The following is a 16,983-nucleotide window of genomic DNA, read 5'->3' as shown; positions in this document are numbered from 1 at the left end:
CGTTCCTTTGAAAGGACAATTCTATCTCTGCAATCTACATTGTTGTGGTTCTCAGGCGGTGTTCTATGGAACACTAGGGGTACCCGGAGTCAGTCTCGGGGGCTCTGTAGAGGCCAAGACACATTTCGTTTGTATCGTAGATTTTGCACTGTCAGTGAACTTATCATTTCATATTGTACAGCTTGTAGCCTTCTTTATGGGCCCACCGTTAAAGGCGGCCGATTGTCTGCTCATTGTGAATCATAAACGGTCAAATGAAACAAATAGGTTAACATGGTGTTATGATCAATGTATATCCGACCAAATTACTTCGTAAGAACAGACAATTTCAACCTGAAATGAAGCTAAGTAGTACAATTTTAACATTATGTGCGGAAACACCTAATCTGCATATGTGAGGTCAGAATTTGGTTAAAATCAAGTTTTTTGTGTCAAAATCTTCCGTTTTTTAGGTTAAAAAAATCGCCCTAGTGAAGATACGCCCTTCTTGGCCATCTTTGTTTGCAGATATTTAGGCCCGCGCAGTCGAATCATGACTGTTGTGGCATACGCGGGAAGGTTGAGGTTCGATATTGGGAAACAAAATTACCAATATTAACAAGATCATTTGCAATGAAGCAATTGGTATCACGCTTTCGTTTGAGCGATCAACACGGTGACCATGACACTTAACAATGTGAAACCTCGCATTTCTGAACTGGTATCTCGTGTCTGGAAGGGAACAGCCGATTTTCAATGAATATTCATTATAATGTTTTGGTTTTGCGTGGAAATCGTGTTTTAATGTTTTTGTTTTACCACGCTGTTGATGCACAGCAATCTATAGCAATGTATTAGATCTGTAGTTAGATGTGTATTGTGGTAGATTTCTGTTTTCATGACTCAGCGAAAATTTGGGGCTTCGCGAGGGCTTGCATATTACCGTAAGTGTTCCGCAGATTATTAAATATGAAGAACCACTGATCTCAATGATTTCGTCCTGTATGTTACAATATCGTGTACAGATGTTACGTAAATGTCACGTTTTTCTCACATTTCCTACATACATATATAAAATAGGAGCCACCGTGTTTCGGGTGCCCGACATACTTCGTAATTTTCATTTGTGGACGAACGAGTGCGTGAACCAACTATCCTTAACAGGAAGCGATTGATCGATTTATGCGCATTGCGCATCTCAATCCATACCGAGCGGTGCAAGTGATGAAGTGTGTATATTCTTGAGAATGAGATCAGCTTACGAAAAGATTGAAAGCGGCGATAAGCCGCCGACGGAACAGGAAACATTTGAACTCCACGGCACAATTTACAAGATTTGTCTGAAGCGATGGGTATTGCTATTGCTCGTAAGTTTTATTTTGATGCTGGATATTTTCAACTTGTCGTTCTTCGGATTCATAAACGATATCACAGCTGTGTTCTTCGCCGCCAGACCAGCCGTAGTGGACGTACTGACGTCCATTAATCATATGGCAAGAGTGGTGTCGGGTATCGTTGTATGTTTCTTCAGCGACAGAGCAAAATTTCGAAACATGACTTTATTGTCGTCTGGCGTTATGGTTTTTGCCAATGCATTCATCGCATTTGGTGTTTCATCGCAAAATAATATTGGATTTGTGATGTTTGGTCAGGTGTTGACCGGAGTATCGTCTGCGTTGACAGTAGTGCTGTTGCAATTGGTGGCTATGAACTGGTTTCCGAAGTATGAAAGAGGAAGGGCTGTCGCTCTACCCCTTGTCGCAAGACGGATAACTTCAATACTGTCGAACGCTGTTGCTACAAGATCCATTGGACGTATTACAAACCTAGCGACGGAACGTCCATTAAACGCGACGGACAGCTTTGTGAAACGTCACCTAACTGAAGAGTATTCGAAAACTTACATGATTGTCTTCGGCACTCTATTGTCAATATCGTTTCTGTGCTGTCTGACTTCATGGTTTATAGTTTCTGAAGCGCCCCCGAAAGCACAGGAAGACGGGCAGTCACATTTCAAAGAAACCACCAATGAAGAGCTACCACCGAATCTTCCGCAGGACTTGAAACGATTTTTACACGTATGGTACAATCGACCGTATATCTTGCTACTTGCGGCAAGCTCGTTCGTATATACAATCTTGCCTTTGACAGAAATACTCCTATCTTCCATCATCACATCAACGTTCACGGGCACAAATGATGTATTTGCTGGAACAGTCTTCATGTGCAACGTATGCATATCCTCTATTGGTTCAGCCCTTTTAGGATACATTCTTGATCGATATGATAGGCCACGCCTTGTGTTGATCGTGCTCACAGTCTGCAGTATGATGGGGATCGTCTTAGTGTCGTTGGGTTTATCGGAATATATACATTCCTTAGCATTAGTGATCGGTGCAACTAGCTTTGCTGAGTGCACGAGATATGTTGCATTCGTCTGTCTAACTCATCGCATAGTGGCGGTAATGATAGATCAACCTTTTTCTATTCGGTTAAGGGCGGTTTGTCTTACGAGTTGCGGGTCTGTCATAAGCATCCCAATAAGCACAGCTATAGTACGACTCATGATCAATACGATTAATGTCGCCGTTTCCGCGTGTTTTCCACTACCTTTCTACTTCGTTTGTGTCATTCTGTATGTCTTCTGCTGGTCATATTTGAAAACAAAATGAGATACATTTTGAACAGCATTTCACTAGGGATGGTGCGAACCTCTGAAAGGTTCAGGTTCGTGTGAACGCGAACCTTTTTGAAAGGTTCTGTGTGAACACGAACGTGAACCTCATGACGTCACGTGACGTCATATTGCTAATTCCAATCCTATCTTTCAGTGAAGTGATAGCTTCCAGCTGTACACAATACCTAGTGACGACTCGGACAACATAATGCCACAATGCTGAGGTACATATTGGCGTTTTAAACGTCGCTAAATGTATCAACTGATGCAATCAAGTGATATAATAATCCCATAAAATCAATATTTTCCGTCGTCTAGCCAACAATTTCGACGACGAATTACCAGGGAATAAGAGCTTACGCCTCAACGGTCTAGCCCAGACCGGACAATGTATTCGGCGTCTGAGTATTGCTACATTGATATCGAGCAGAGTGTAAAACAGGTTTCTATACTTGCTACCGATTTTACTCCATTAACAAGTTATACAGCAGTAGCCAACACCTCAACCGTACGGATTTGGATTTAATGATACAGTGAACCTATGCAGTCAAGATTGACCCTGAACTCCTGCTAGATTTTTTACATCAGAAAACGATATTAATCTCATTGATTGGTGGAGTAAGCATCATTGCTGACTACGCATTTCGCTCGTGATGTTGTGTGATTGCGGGTCAAGCTCACAGCAGAGAGTCACTAAATGTTCACAAAGGGTAATAAAGCTGGATATTTCGAGCAAACAATTGTAACAAAGCAAGTAAAACTTTTGAGATTGTCAAGGTGCATGGTCGTTTGGTCGTTTACTGTTGATTTTTATACTGCCAGCGCCATGCATTGAGTGGCTCGCAGTTGAAATGCAATAAATTTGAACGAAAAATGTCATAATGAAGTGAAAATTGTAATATACGCGAAAGGTTCACGGTGCAGAACCTACCAAGGTTCTGTTGTGAACGTGAACCTCTAAATTTCCGAGGTTCACACACAGAACGCGAACGTGAACCTCGCGTTCACACCATCCCTACATTTCACCCTCGTAGTTTCCCCATGGACGTGAACGTATTGTTGGTCCTGGCCTAGACTATAAACATGAAATTTGAATTTTGCCAGGTTTTATTATTAGTGTTTGGTGTTGTATAATCTGGTTTGGGTCTCTAGAGCAGTGTATAGATAACTGCAGCTATAGCTATAGCATGAATAGTCATTGACTTGGCTATCCGGAACACTTCGTACAGTACATACAAGCCTTAAATTCTATTAGTACTATTCCTTTGTGTTAATGCGTCAGATCACCAGGCAAAAGTCGTTCGTAGTATTGGTGATATCAGAATACCAAGCATGGCGTTATCGGAATCGAATGCATTTGAAATGATTATTCAGTGCAGAACTATCGATTGAAGATGGAATGATATTATTCAAACCTAATTGCAGCCTTAGTTTCACGAAGGTTATGTGGGGCTTTTCATTCTCTTGCCCGTATGCCGTGCCATATTGAGTTATTCGTGCATGCCGAATTCCGTCGTGCTGTAACTTCCGTGTACTTATATTCCGATTCGTCATAAAACTATATGTGTTGATGAAAAATGTATTCGTCAAGTTAATTGATAATTTCGTGACTTTCTTTGTTAGCGTAATCGGGACACATATATAGGCATCCGCTGATTAGTAGGGGTTTTCACAATGACCCGGTGATAATTCACGATTCACATCGATCGACGAGGCTATCCGGAGTGAACCGAACAGAATGCATACCAAGCGAAGCATCAATGAGCTAAACACCTAGCGGCCCACGCAAAAGATTTCTGCTTCTCCAGAACATGAATGTTGTAAATAACGTGCATTTGATATGACAGGAAATCAGTGGGATGAAAACAAATGTGGTCAAAGGAGTCAGGAAAGCTACTCAAGTAGAAGTCGAAGTAGCGAGGCAGAATTTTACTCAAGTACGAGTAGAAGTAGTGCTGTTCGATGTCGCCCAAAGCTACTTCAAGTAGAAGTAGAATTTGATGCTTCATCAAAATCTGGAAATTGGCATATGCTGAGGGTCAGGGCTGGGCTGTGTTGCCATCCACTCCCCGTGAGAGATGCATAATTTTAACAGCATAAGGATTCGACCGCAGTCGTTCTATTCCCCTTTTTTCACCTCATTGCTCTTTTCAGAAAATGAGACCTTATGAGGCCTCCACTATTACGAGGTCTTTAGTTAGTAAGACGATGAGCGATAAATATATGATGTATCAGATACTATACATAACCTCTTTGCGCGATTAGGATATGAACCGAGATCGAAGGATTTTCGTTACTCCTAAACATAAATTTTACAACACTGTATATTTACACATAACTAACACCGCTACCACATCCATTGTAGGTTGCGTCTGCTCGCGTCAATTTTTTCGCCATGCTATACAATTTTTTCGCCATGCTATACAGCGGTTTCCATAGCAGGCCACAGCGCGACAGCTTCAAGACGATCGTACAGCAGTATGTAGATTTGTAATAAGAAGCAAGAGGATTTCAGTTATCCTCATTTCCGGCTGCTCTTTAATTCTGAAGCTAGTTGTCAAAATGATGTATCGTGGAGCTACCGCCGTGTGGAACAATAACGTATCGTATTACAGACGCGTCCGTGACTGCGTAACTGAAGGATGTGGTTTTCCACCGATCTGCAACGTTACAGATTGATAAAACGTAGCATCTAATTGCAACTCACAAGGCTCGGTTTTACATTGCCTATACATACTAATCATTCGCAACAAAAATATATTAAGCCGATGGTACTTTTTGTTGATTGTCACGCTTTTAAACGCCGGATTAAAATCACCTATTATGGCTGCCGGCGTAAATACGAAAAGTTTGAGATCCACTGTACTAGATTCTAGTTTGCTCTAGTTAGCGTGAAGGCTATAGTTATGACGTCACAGTTATATATCAACACTCCCACATCAGTAGTAGGATGAGCTGGGTTTGGCGCAGACCAATCAGAGAGCGCCACGTCATCCTAATTGCCACGCCCTAAGGGTACATTCATCTGCTACGTCATCTGTGCCACATCATCAAGCGCCACGCCTATAGTGCCACATCATCCATCCATTGCTATATCATCGCTGCATTGATTGCCGCATCCTGATACTTTTCTCAGATATTGTATTATGTGTATTTAGGACTAACATCATCCGTCCATATTTTAAACTTGATTTTATGTGTACAAGTTACGGTTTCTGCAGTTTCCACATTTTACGACTTATGACTGCCGCGTCAAAACTACTAAACTATAGGCGCCCACTAAACTATAGGCGGTTATATTACTCTATTGGTCAGAGATAACTCATCCGTCCATATTTTTAAACTTGATTTATGTATACAAGTTACTGTCTCTGCAGCCTCCACATTTTACGACTTATTTTCATTAGACGAGGGCAAGCGATTCTCTAGGTCGGAGCTACGGAAACAAATCACTCGCATGTGCGCGTTCCGAATAGTCTTATAGAAATTTCTAAAGTTGTAACAGCTTAGTAGCATATGCGCGAATCCCAAGGCGAAAATAATCGAATGAACTATAGCCGCAGGCGTGCGATTCGCAGGACTTTAATTATACAAACAGTTTCGATGCCTGTACGCGAACCCCAGCGTTATAACGATGAGGTCTAATTAGCACGTTCTGAAGCCGTAAATTTAGTCAACATCATTGAGATAGCCATGATTTAAAGATGGTGATCGAGTGTGACAATAGCACTCGTCAAGGTTAGACAAACATAACTACTCTCTACTTCACAAAATATAAAGTTATAAAAGTAAGCAGATTTCTATGAAAACCCGTCAAATAGAAGTAAAATTAGCCTAGAACCATAACTACTTACTGAAAAATCGTTACGTAGAAGTGGGGTTAGTCTACGAACATAACCACTTACTTTCTTTGAAATCTCTACTTGTACTTGTATTCGAGCGGAATTGCGACCGATGCATTAATGACTTTAATACTCTGTATTTTAAATTATCATCGCAAAGTGCACGAATTTCCATGTTGATCAAATACCACAAACTTTGCTTGCTTTCAGAGTTAGTAACTAAGCGCATAACAGAATTTACCCAAAAAATCGGTACTCCGAAAATTTTGTAAAGTAGAGCTTTTTGGTGTTGGACTCAAGTTCCAATGAACAAGTGTTCACGTAGCTTCGAGGTCTGAATGAGTCTTTTAAAGTAGATAAAAACGACAAAAACTAACCGAAAAAAATTTACGAAGTTTGGATGCGCCATATTTAGGTTTTTAAAAATTATTCATACCCATGATTCGAAATATTGTTAACTAACTTATTTTTTCGACATAAGATAAGCGTGAAGTGTACAAATTTCGATGTTGCGCAAATACCAAAAACTTTGCTTGCTTTCAGAGCCGGCAACTAAATGCAAGACAGACTTTACGCAAAAAGTTGATATTCTGAAAATTTTATCAAGTTAATAGTTTAAAAAATTATACTTGAGCACTACGAAATGTACAAGTACTTTACCTTTACACGACGTTTTTTGTAAAATGAATACTAATTTTATTTAAAAAACTATGGGAATGAGGTATTAGAAAATACCAATTCGAGAGGTTCTCTACTAGATAGTGCCTAGCTTTCTCCATCGCCAATACCTGATGCTGTCGGATAAGTTTATGAAACTGACACCTCTCATCCAGAGCAATGAAAAAAGTACATTCCAACCTTTTATTATCACTAAATTTCTACTAAAGTACAGGAAGTGCAGATCTCAAACAAGTGAAAAAGTACGTATTAAAGGTATAGTTTGCCAGATAACTGAAAATAATAAATAAAATTAAAAAATTAAAAAGCGCAAAATATTACATTTTATCCCGGAACGCAACAAGAAAAATCGTATGAGTTTTGTAAAGTAGATAGAAAACTATGCCTGATAACTGAAAATAATAAAAATAAAATTAAAAAGTGCGAAAATCACATTTTATCCCGGAACGCAACACGAAAATTCGTATTACTTTTTTAAAGTAGAAAGAAAACTACACTATTCCGATGCACTAAAGACTTTTACACTCCGGATTTTGTATAGTACATAATAATTTTACATTGCGGGGTATTCAGTAAACTTTAATCCAGTGATCTTCCGTCTATTTTCAATCACGCTCCTTTTATTAGTCTAGGTTTCGAACCACACATCCAGTACGTTTTTATGGGGATTAATATTTTTAGACTCAAATACTTTTCCAATGTACTAAAGTCTTACAGTACGGATTTTGTAGAGTAGTTAGAAAACTACCTTTTGAGTCGATAGCGAAGTACTTGTTCATTTTGGAGTACTCAAGTATTGGTTTGGCCTTGGTAGCAATATACTCAATCAAGTGATTATCTATTTACAGCGCATCTACTTCTATTTCAGAGTTTTCGGTTTTCAGACAAACTATACCTTCAATACTTACTGATTTACTCGTTCGGAAATCATCACTTCTTGCACTTTACTAAAAATTTACTGATACTAAAATGTTAAAATGTACCTTTTCAATGCCCTCGATGAGCAGCGCCAGTTTCCACTATATTCTATCATGCATTTTCGCGCTGCAGAATGACTTATCGCAACGAAAAATAGCAAAAATACATCGAGAATCTGCAAACTCTCACTGCGAAATATTTGAGTTTTACGAATTATCCTTCAAAGTGAGCTTACATATTGGATATTATCAAAATCCTCTCCATATCGAAATAATTGTACGTTTGGAGTACTCAAGTATAGGTTTCGCCTGCTTGCGCTATACTTAATCAAGTGATTATCTATTTAGACTTCATCTACTTCTATTTCAATTTCAGAGTTTTCAGTTATCAGACAAATAATACCTTCAATACTTACTTTTTCACTCGCTCGGAAATCAGCACTTCATGTACTTCAGAAGAAATTTACTGGTAATAGAATATTGAAATGTACTATTCCATTGGCCTTGATGAGCGGGCCCCGTTTCATCTATATTCTACAATGCATTTTCACACTTCAGAATGACTTATCGCAATGAAAAATAGCACAAATACATCGAGAATTTGCGAACCATCACTATACGATAATTGAGTTTTACAAATTACCCTTCAAAGTGAACCTACATGTTGCGTATTATCCAAAACCTCGTAGAATTTTGCTCCGAGCGACAAATCCTTTGAATTAAGGTGGAAGTACCTATTTCCGACTAAGTAAAACGTCAGAGTTCTAGGTCTATTTCTGCTTAATTCTGAAACTATAACGGATTTGAAGCAGTACAATATGATAAACACTTGAGAGTATTTGTTGCATGTAGGCAAAAAACGTACTTGAGTACTCGGAAGAAGTCAATACTTACTTGTTTACCCGCTCGGACATCGTCACTTCTTGTACTTTAATAGAAATTTACTACTGATAAATGAGTAATCGACTTTACTCGATATTCGCGTACTATGAAACTGAAGAATGAATAGACGCGTTTTCAAACTATAGAATGATATAGTCTCTACAAAATGTTTTTGATATCAAGATAACTTTTTACATGAATGGCCACGTATTCTAATATTCAAATAACCCAACACAGAGCTCGTACTTACAGGAATATCGTAGTTCTTGTAATAAAGTTGCATGTGCACAGCAATATATGTTTAAGGTGAGTCCTACATATTCATGATTTCGTCCGAGTTTGTATTTTAGAAAATATTATACAACAATTTACTTTACTAACAAGAAGTGTCGAGTTATCGAATGATTTTCCCTTCCGTCAAAACAAATAGAATGTGAAACTATATTTCAAACGTTTCTAACCCTTTGCACACCAGTGGTAAATCACAAAAGCAACAAGTTTCGAGAATCGAGTTATTGAATAACGTGAAAGCGTTTTTTCAGTGTCAAGTCGTTATGTTGATTAAAGCGTATATTTTAATACCCCGAAGTGAGACTTCGAAACTATCGTCAGTTCTCCAAGAGCAAATATCGTGTTCTACAAGTGTTAAGTTGTTGTATTATGTAGCTGGTAATTGGTGCACGTAAGCCAAGGATCGAACCAACTTGTGTTAACTTGCGTTATTATGTACCTAGTAATTGGTGCGAGTAATCCCGCAACTGCTGCTGTTCAATGGCTTTACCGCGTTCTTACCAAGTACCTTAATAAGGATAGACAGCCCCAAGCAGATAATGTAAGTATGTATGTATGAATGATGAGTCTTATGGTGCTTGATGATAGAAGCTGGTCTTCTATTCTATATTCCGAAATAATCAAGCTGGTGGTTTTACCAGCACCGAGCCACATAGAAACTTTAGTAGAATCACTTATTATAACTCCTCACGTTCACTCAAGTAAATCTAATTTGATACTCGAGTATTGAACCTTAATTTTCCAGCAGTGTGATAAACGCCGTCATATGGTACTCAACATCGCGCAATTCCGCTCGAATACAAGTAAAAGTACAGATTTCAAAGTAAGTAAGTGAGTAACTGCTGGTTATGTTTGTAGACTATATCTCCACTTCTATCGTTCAGAGATGTTGAGCAGAGAAGTACATGTATTTCTTCAAAGTACTCAAGTGTTTTTTTGCCTACATGCACCAACTACTCAAGTGTTTATGATATAGGCCTGTTTCAAATTCAAGACAGTTTCAGTATTGAACAAAAATGGACCTTGAATACTAACTTTTACAATGTGAAATTTTATATGCATAAACTAAGAAACGTCACTTTTACAATGGTTCGGTATGATTTCTATATTATTCCACTCTCGTTATTGGACCGCGGTGTGACGCCGAGCTATATCTCGATGCCTAGGCTTCCGCATTTTTTTTTCGATTCATTCTGCCCTATGTAGATTTAACATAAGAAGGGTTATTTCACTCATAAAATTCGGAATACGTATTTGCTCGAGTTGAAGCCATAACGCTTGAAAAGAAATTTTACGTGGTTTTCGTTGATATCCAACTGGGCTAATTTCGAAATGTAAATTGAAAAACTCAAATATCGCATAGTAGGACTTCCCAAATTTTCGGTATATTTTTGCTATTTTTTCACGGTGATGATAAGTCATTCAGGACAGCGAAATGCATTGTAGGAAATAGATGAAACTGGTACAATTCATCAAGACCCCTGAATAAAAGTACATTACATTTCAACATTTTATTAGCAGGTAATCGTAATACCACAAACTGTGCTAACCTTTGGAGTTGTTAAGTAAAGAAGTACTCGTACTTTTTCAGAGTATACCAAGTAGGTTTTTTGCCTACATGCACCAAATACTCTCAAGTCCTTATGATATCGAAGTGCTTCAACTTCATGATAGTTATAGTATTAAGCAGAAATATATCTGGAGTACTAACGTTTTACTTACTCGGAAATGACTACTTCTATCTTATTTTAAAGGTTTCCTCGCTCGACGCGTAATTTTATGAGGTTTTGAATAATATCGAACATATAGGCTCACTTTGAAGGGTACTTCGTAAAACTCAAATATTGCGCAGTGAGAGTTCGCAAATTCTCGATGTATTTTTGATATTTTTATTGCAGTAAGTCATTCTGCGGCGCGATAATGCATCGTAGGATATAGATGAAACTGACACCGCTCACCAAGGCCACTGAAAAGAAGTACATTTCAACATTTTAGTAGCAGTAAATTCCTAGTAAAGGACAAGAAGTGGTGATTTCCGAGTGAGTTAAAAGTAAGTATTGAAGGTACAGTTTGCTCGAAAAACCGACAACTCTGAAATAGAAGTAGATGCAGTGTAAATAGGTAATCACTTGATTAAGTATAGCGCAAGCAGGCCAAACCTATACTTGAGTACTCCAAAATGTGCAAGTACTTCGCTATCGACTCACTCCACGTAAAAAGTGACTAGGTTTTAGAGTACTTTATCAGTTCTTGACAGTTTCAGTTTGAGACAAAATTTGGAATAAAAAACTAGCTCATTCACCCATTCGGAAATCTTTTCTTTAACCTGTACTTGAGTGTAGCAAGTAAATCTCATTTATTATTAATTCTATATGTACTTGTACACTTGACTATGTGTTATGACTTACATAATTACTTTTCGCTATATTTGAAGTCTGTCAAATAGCAGTATATGTTACGGTGAGCTTCTATTCGTTCTGTTTGATCATCTTGACTAACGATATTCATTCGACGAGCTCTTCAGTGATAGTCCTGGGACTTGGAACAGTGTTATATGACATCATAGCGATACGAAGTTACGACAGTTTAAAATTATGTACCACGACACCAAATTTCGTTAGTTCATCTCCACCTTCAAATATCGTGTTATAAAAATATTGTGTATACGGGATGAATACATATATGGCTATGTTGTTGCAATCTTCAAAAAAGTACCTCCCTCAGTAAGCAATTTCTCGTAGGCTATGCATACAAATGAGGACAGTTACATCAACGAGTGGTAACTTGTTGTATTATATAGCTAGTAATTGGTGCAAGTAAGTCCGCAACTGCTGTTCAAGGCCTTTTCCTCGTTTTTACCAAGCATCCTCGTAAGGATAGACAGCCCCAATCAGCTAATGTAAGTGTGTACTGTGTATGTATGTATGAGGGGTCTTATGCCGCTTGACGAATGAAGTTGATCGTCTATTCTATTCCGAAATAATCAAGTTGGTGGTTTTTGACAGGACCTCACCTCGTAGAAACTTCAGTAGAATAACTTATAACTCCTCACGTTTACTCAAGTAAATCTAATTTGATAATCAAGTAGGCCTACTGAATCTTATTTTTCCAACGAGTTCAAATTTAGCTCTAACTTATGAGATTAAATATAATAACTTTTCACGTTGCAGTGTAATTTTACAGCGTGAGCCAAGTGATTTCATAATTAACACAAGATAAATAAATGAATTACTAGAGTATTATAAGATATTCGTGTCATCCTCCTTCGTATATCATAAAATAATACCTACTGCAGGCGATTTGTAATTATTTGCGCTGTGTTTGATTAACTCAGTCATGTTGCAGTGTTTTTTAATAGCGAAACTCAGCATAATCCAAGTAATTTCAAGATAAACACAAGCTAATTGAATGAATTAACATTAAAGTAGCTTGAGCTTACGTTTGTATTACCTTGACAAGTGGCATTATCAGACATGAAAATGATATTATCACCTAATACCAGAAGTTAACACACGTCAATGTGGTTCGGAATTCACGAAAAATTGGTTACTAAGAGAAGTATATTCTTGTATACACAATAGCGGAGAGAATCTTTAAAATGTAGTAAGCAGGCCGATGGGTATTCGTTGAGTTTTACAAGCATAAAAAACATTCCCGCGCGCTCATAGACCTAACTCTTTCTAACCCTACCACCTAATCCTAAGACGCGCGCGGGAATGCTTTTTATGCTTGTACAACTCAACGAATACCCATCGGCCTGCTTACTACATTTTAAAGATTCTCTCCGCTATTGTGTATACAAGAATATACTTCTCTTAGTAACCAATTTTCGTGAATTCCGAACCACATTGACGTGTGTTAACTTCTGGTATTAGGTGATAATATCATTTTCATGTCTGATAATGCCACTTGCCATCTCTGAACGATAGAAGTGGAGATATAGTCTACAAACATAACCAGCAGTTACTCACTTACTTACTTTGAAATCTGTACTTTTACTTGTATTCGAGCGGAATTGCGCGATGTTGAGTACCATCTGACGGCGTTTATCACACTGCTGGAAAATTAAGGTTCAGTACTCGAGTATCAAATTAGATTTACTTGAGTGAACGTGAGGAGTTATAATAAGTGATTCTACTAAAGTTTCTATGTGGCTCGGTGCTGGTAAAACCACCAGCTTGATTATTTCGGAATATAGAATAGAAGACCAGCTTCTATCATCAAGCACCATAAGACCCATCATTCATACATACATACTTACATTATCAGCTTGGGGCTGTCTATCCTCATTAAGGTACTTGGTAAGAACGCGGTAAAGCCATTGAACAGCAGCAGTTGCGGGATTACTCGCACCAATTACTAGGTACATAATAACGCAAGTTAACACAAGTTGGTTCGATCCTTGGCTTACGTGCACCAATTACCAGCTACATAATGCAACAACTTAACACTTGTAGAACACGATATTTGCTCTTGGAGAACTGACGATAGTTTCGAAGTCTCACTTCGGGGTATTAAAATATACGCTTTAATCAACATAACGACTTGACACTGAAAAAACGCTTTCACGTTATTCAATAACTCGATTCTCGAAACTTGTTGCTTTTGTGATTTACCACTGGTGTGCAAAGGGTTAGAAACGTTAGAAATATAGTTTCACATTCTATTTGTTTTGACGGAAGGGAAAATCATTCGATAACTCGACACTTCTTGTTAGTAAAGTAAATTGTTGTATAATATTTTCTAAAATACAAACTCGGACGAAATCATGAATATGTAGGACTCACCTTAAACATATATTGTGCACATGCAACTTTATTACAAGAACTACGATATTCCTGTAAGTACGAGCTCTGTGTTGGGTTATTTGAATATTAGAATACGTAGCCATTCATGTAAAAAGTTATCTTGTTATCAAAAACATTTTGTAGAGACTATATCATTCTATAGTTTGAAAACGCGTCTATTCATTCTTCAGTTTCATAGTACGCGAATATCGAGTAAAGTCGATTACTCATTTATCAGTAGTAAATTTCTATTAAAGTACAAGAAGTGACGATGTCCGAGCGGGTAAACAAGTAAGTATTGACTTCTTCCGAGTACTCAAGTACGTTTTTTGCCTACATGCAACAAATACTCTCAAGTGTTTATGATATTGTACTGCTTCAAATCCGTTATAGTTTCAGAATTAAGCAGAAATAGACCTAGAACTCTGACGTTTTACTTAGTCGGAAATAGGTACTTCCACCTTAATTCAAAGGATTTGTCGCTCGGAGCAAAATTCTACGAGGTTTTGGATAATACGCAACATGTAGGTTCACCTTGAAGGGTAATTTGTAAAACTCAATTATCGTATAGTGATGGTTCGCAAATTCTCGATGTATTTGTGCTATTTTTCATTGCGATAAGTCATTCTGAAGTGTGAAAATGCATTGTAGAATATAGATGAAACGGGGCCCGCTCATCAAGGCCAATGGAATAGTACATTTCAATATTCTATTACCAGTAAATTTCTTCTGAAGTACATGAAGTGCTGATTTCCGAGCGAGTGAAAAAGTAAGTATTGAAGTTATTATTTGTCTGATAACTGAAAACTCTGAAATTGAAATAGAAGTAGATGAAGTCTAAATAGATAATCACTTGATTAAGTATAGCGCAAGCAGGCGAAACCTATACTTGAGTACTCCAAATGTACAATTATTTCGATATGGAGAGGATTTTGATAATATCCAATATGTAAGCTCACTTTGAAGGATAATTCGTAAAACTCAAATATTTCGCAGTGAGAGTTTGCAGATTCTCGATGTATTTTTGCTATTTTTCGTTGCGATAAGTCATTCTGCAGCGCGAAAATGCATGATAGAATATAGTGGAAACTGGCGCTGCTCATCGAGGGCATTGAAAAGGTACATTTTAACATTTTAGTATCAGTAAATTTTTAGTAAAGTGCAAGAAGTGATGATTTCCGAACGAGTAAATCAGTAAGTATTGAAGGTATAGTTTGTCTGAAAACCGAAAACTCTGAAATAGAAGTAGATGCGCTGTAAATAGATAATCACTTGATTGAGTATATTGCTACCAAGGCCAAACCAATACTTGAGTACTCCAAAATGAACAAGTACTTCGCTATCGACTCAAAAGGTAGTTTTCTAACTACTCTACAAAATCCGTACTGTAAGACTTTAGTACATTGGAAAAGTATTTGAGTCTAAAAATATTAATCCCCATAAAAACGTACTGGATGTGTGGTTCGAAACCTAGACTAATAAAAGGAGCGTGATTGAAAATAGACGGAGGATCACTGGATTAAAGTTTACTGAATACCCCGCAATGTAAAATTATTATGTACTATACAAAATCCGGAGTGTAAAAGTCTTTAGTGCATCGGAATAGTGTAGTTTTCTTTCTACTTTAAAAAAGTAATACGAATTTTCGTGTTGCGTTCCGGGATAAAATGTGATTTTCGCACTTTTTAATTTTATTTTTATTATTTTCAGTTATCAGGCATAGTTTTCTATCTACTTTACAAAACTCATACGATATTTCTTGTTGCGTTCCGGGATAAAATGTAATATTTTGCGCTTTTTAATTTTTTAATTTTATTTATTATTTTCAGTTATCTGGCAAACTATACCTTTAATACGTACTTTTTCACTTGTTTGAGATCTGCACTTCCTGTACTTTAGAAGAAATTTAGTGATAATAAAAGGTTGGAATGTACTTTTTTCATTGCTCTGGATGAGAGGTGTCAGTTTCATAAACTTATCCGACAGCATCAGGTATTGGCGATGGAGAAAGCTAGGCACTATCTAGTAGAGAACCTCTCGAATTGGTATTTTCTAATACCTCATTCCCATAGTTTTTTAAATAAAATTAGTATTCATTTTACAAAAAACGTCGTGTAAAGGTAAAGTACTTGTACATTTCGTAGTGCTCAAGTATAATTTTTTAAACTATTAACTTGATAAAATTTTCAGAATATCAACTTTTTGCGTAAAGTCTGTCTTGCATTTAGTTGCCGGCTCTGAAAGCAAGCAAAGTTTTTGGTATTTGCGCAACATCGAAATTTGTACACTTCACGCTTATCTTATGTCGAAAACATAAGTTAGTTAACAATATTTCGAATCATGGGTATGAATAATTTTTAAAAATCTAAATATGGCGCATCCAAACTTCGTAAATTTTTTCGGTTAGTTTTTGTCGTTTTTATCTACTTTAAAAGACTCATTCAGACCTCGAAGCTACGTGAACACTTGTTCATTGGAACTTGAGTCCAACACCAAAAAGCTCTACTTTACAAAATTTTCGGAGTACCGATTTTTTGGGTAAATTCTGTTATGCGCTTAGTTACTAACTCTGAAAGCAAGCAAAGTTTGTGGTATTTGATCAACATGGAAATTCGTGCACTTTGCGATGATAATTTAAAATACAGAGTATTAAAGTCATTAATGCATCGGTCGCAATTCCGCTCGAATACAAGTACAAGTAGAGATTTCAAAGAAAGTAAGTGGTTATGTTCGTAGACTAACCCCACTTCTACGTAACGATTTTTCAGTAAGTAGTTATGGTTCTAGGCTAATTTTACTTCTATTTGACGGGTTTTCATAGAAATCTGCTTACTTTTATAACTTTATATTTTGTGAAGTAGAGAGTAGTTATGTTTGTCTAACCTTGACGAGTGCTATTGTCACACTCGATCACCATCTTTAAATCATGG

The 16,983-nt window shown here is 37.3% G+C and overlaps 1 protein-coding gene across 2 annotated transcripts in view; it reads left to right on the top strand.

Annotated features, from left to right (window-relative positions):
* Positions 1-16,983, top strand: part of LOC145434472 (sarcoplasmic/endoplasmic reticulum calcium ATPase 1-like) — a 402,254-nt gene that overhangs the window by 34,189 nt on the left and 351,082 nt on the right. The window lies entirely within an intron of this gene.

This window comes from Botryllus schlosseri, chromosome 2 (assembly GCF_051294905.1).
Source record: "Botryllus schlosseri isolate E-star chromosome 2, Bs_hap1, whole genome shotgun sequence".
In the NCBI taxonomy this organism is placed as follows: domain Eukaryota; kingdom Metazoa; phylum Chordata; class Ascidiacea; order Stolidobranchia; family Styelidae; genus Botryllus; species Botryllus schlosseri.
This window is presented reverse-complemented; position numbering and strand designations above follow the sequence as displayed.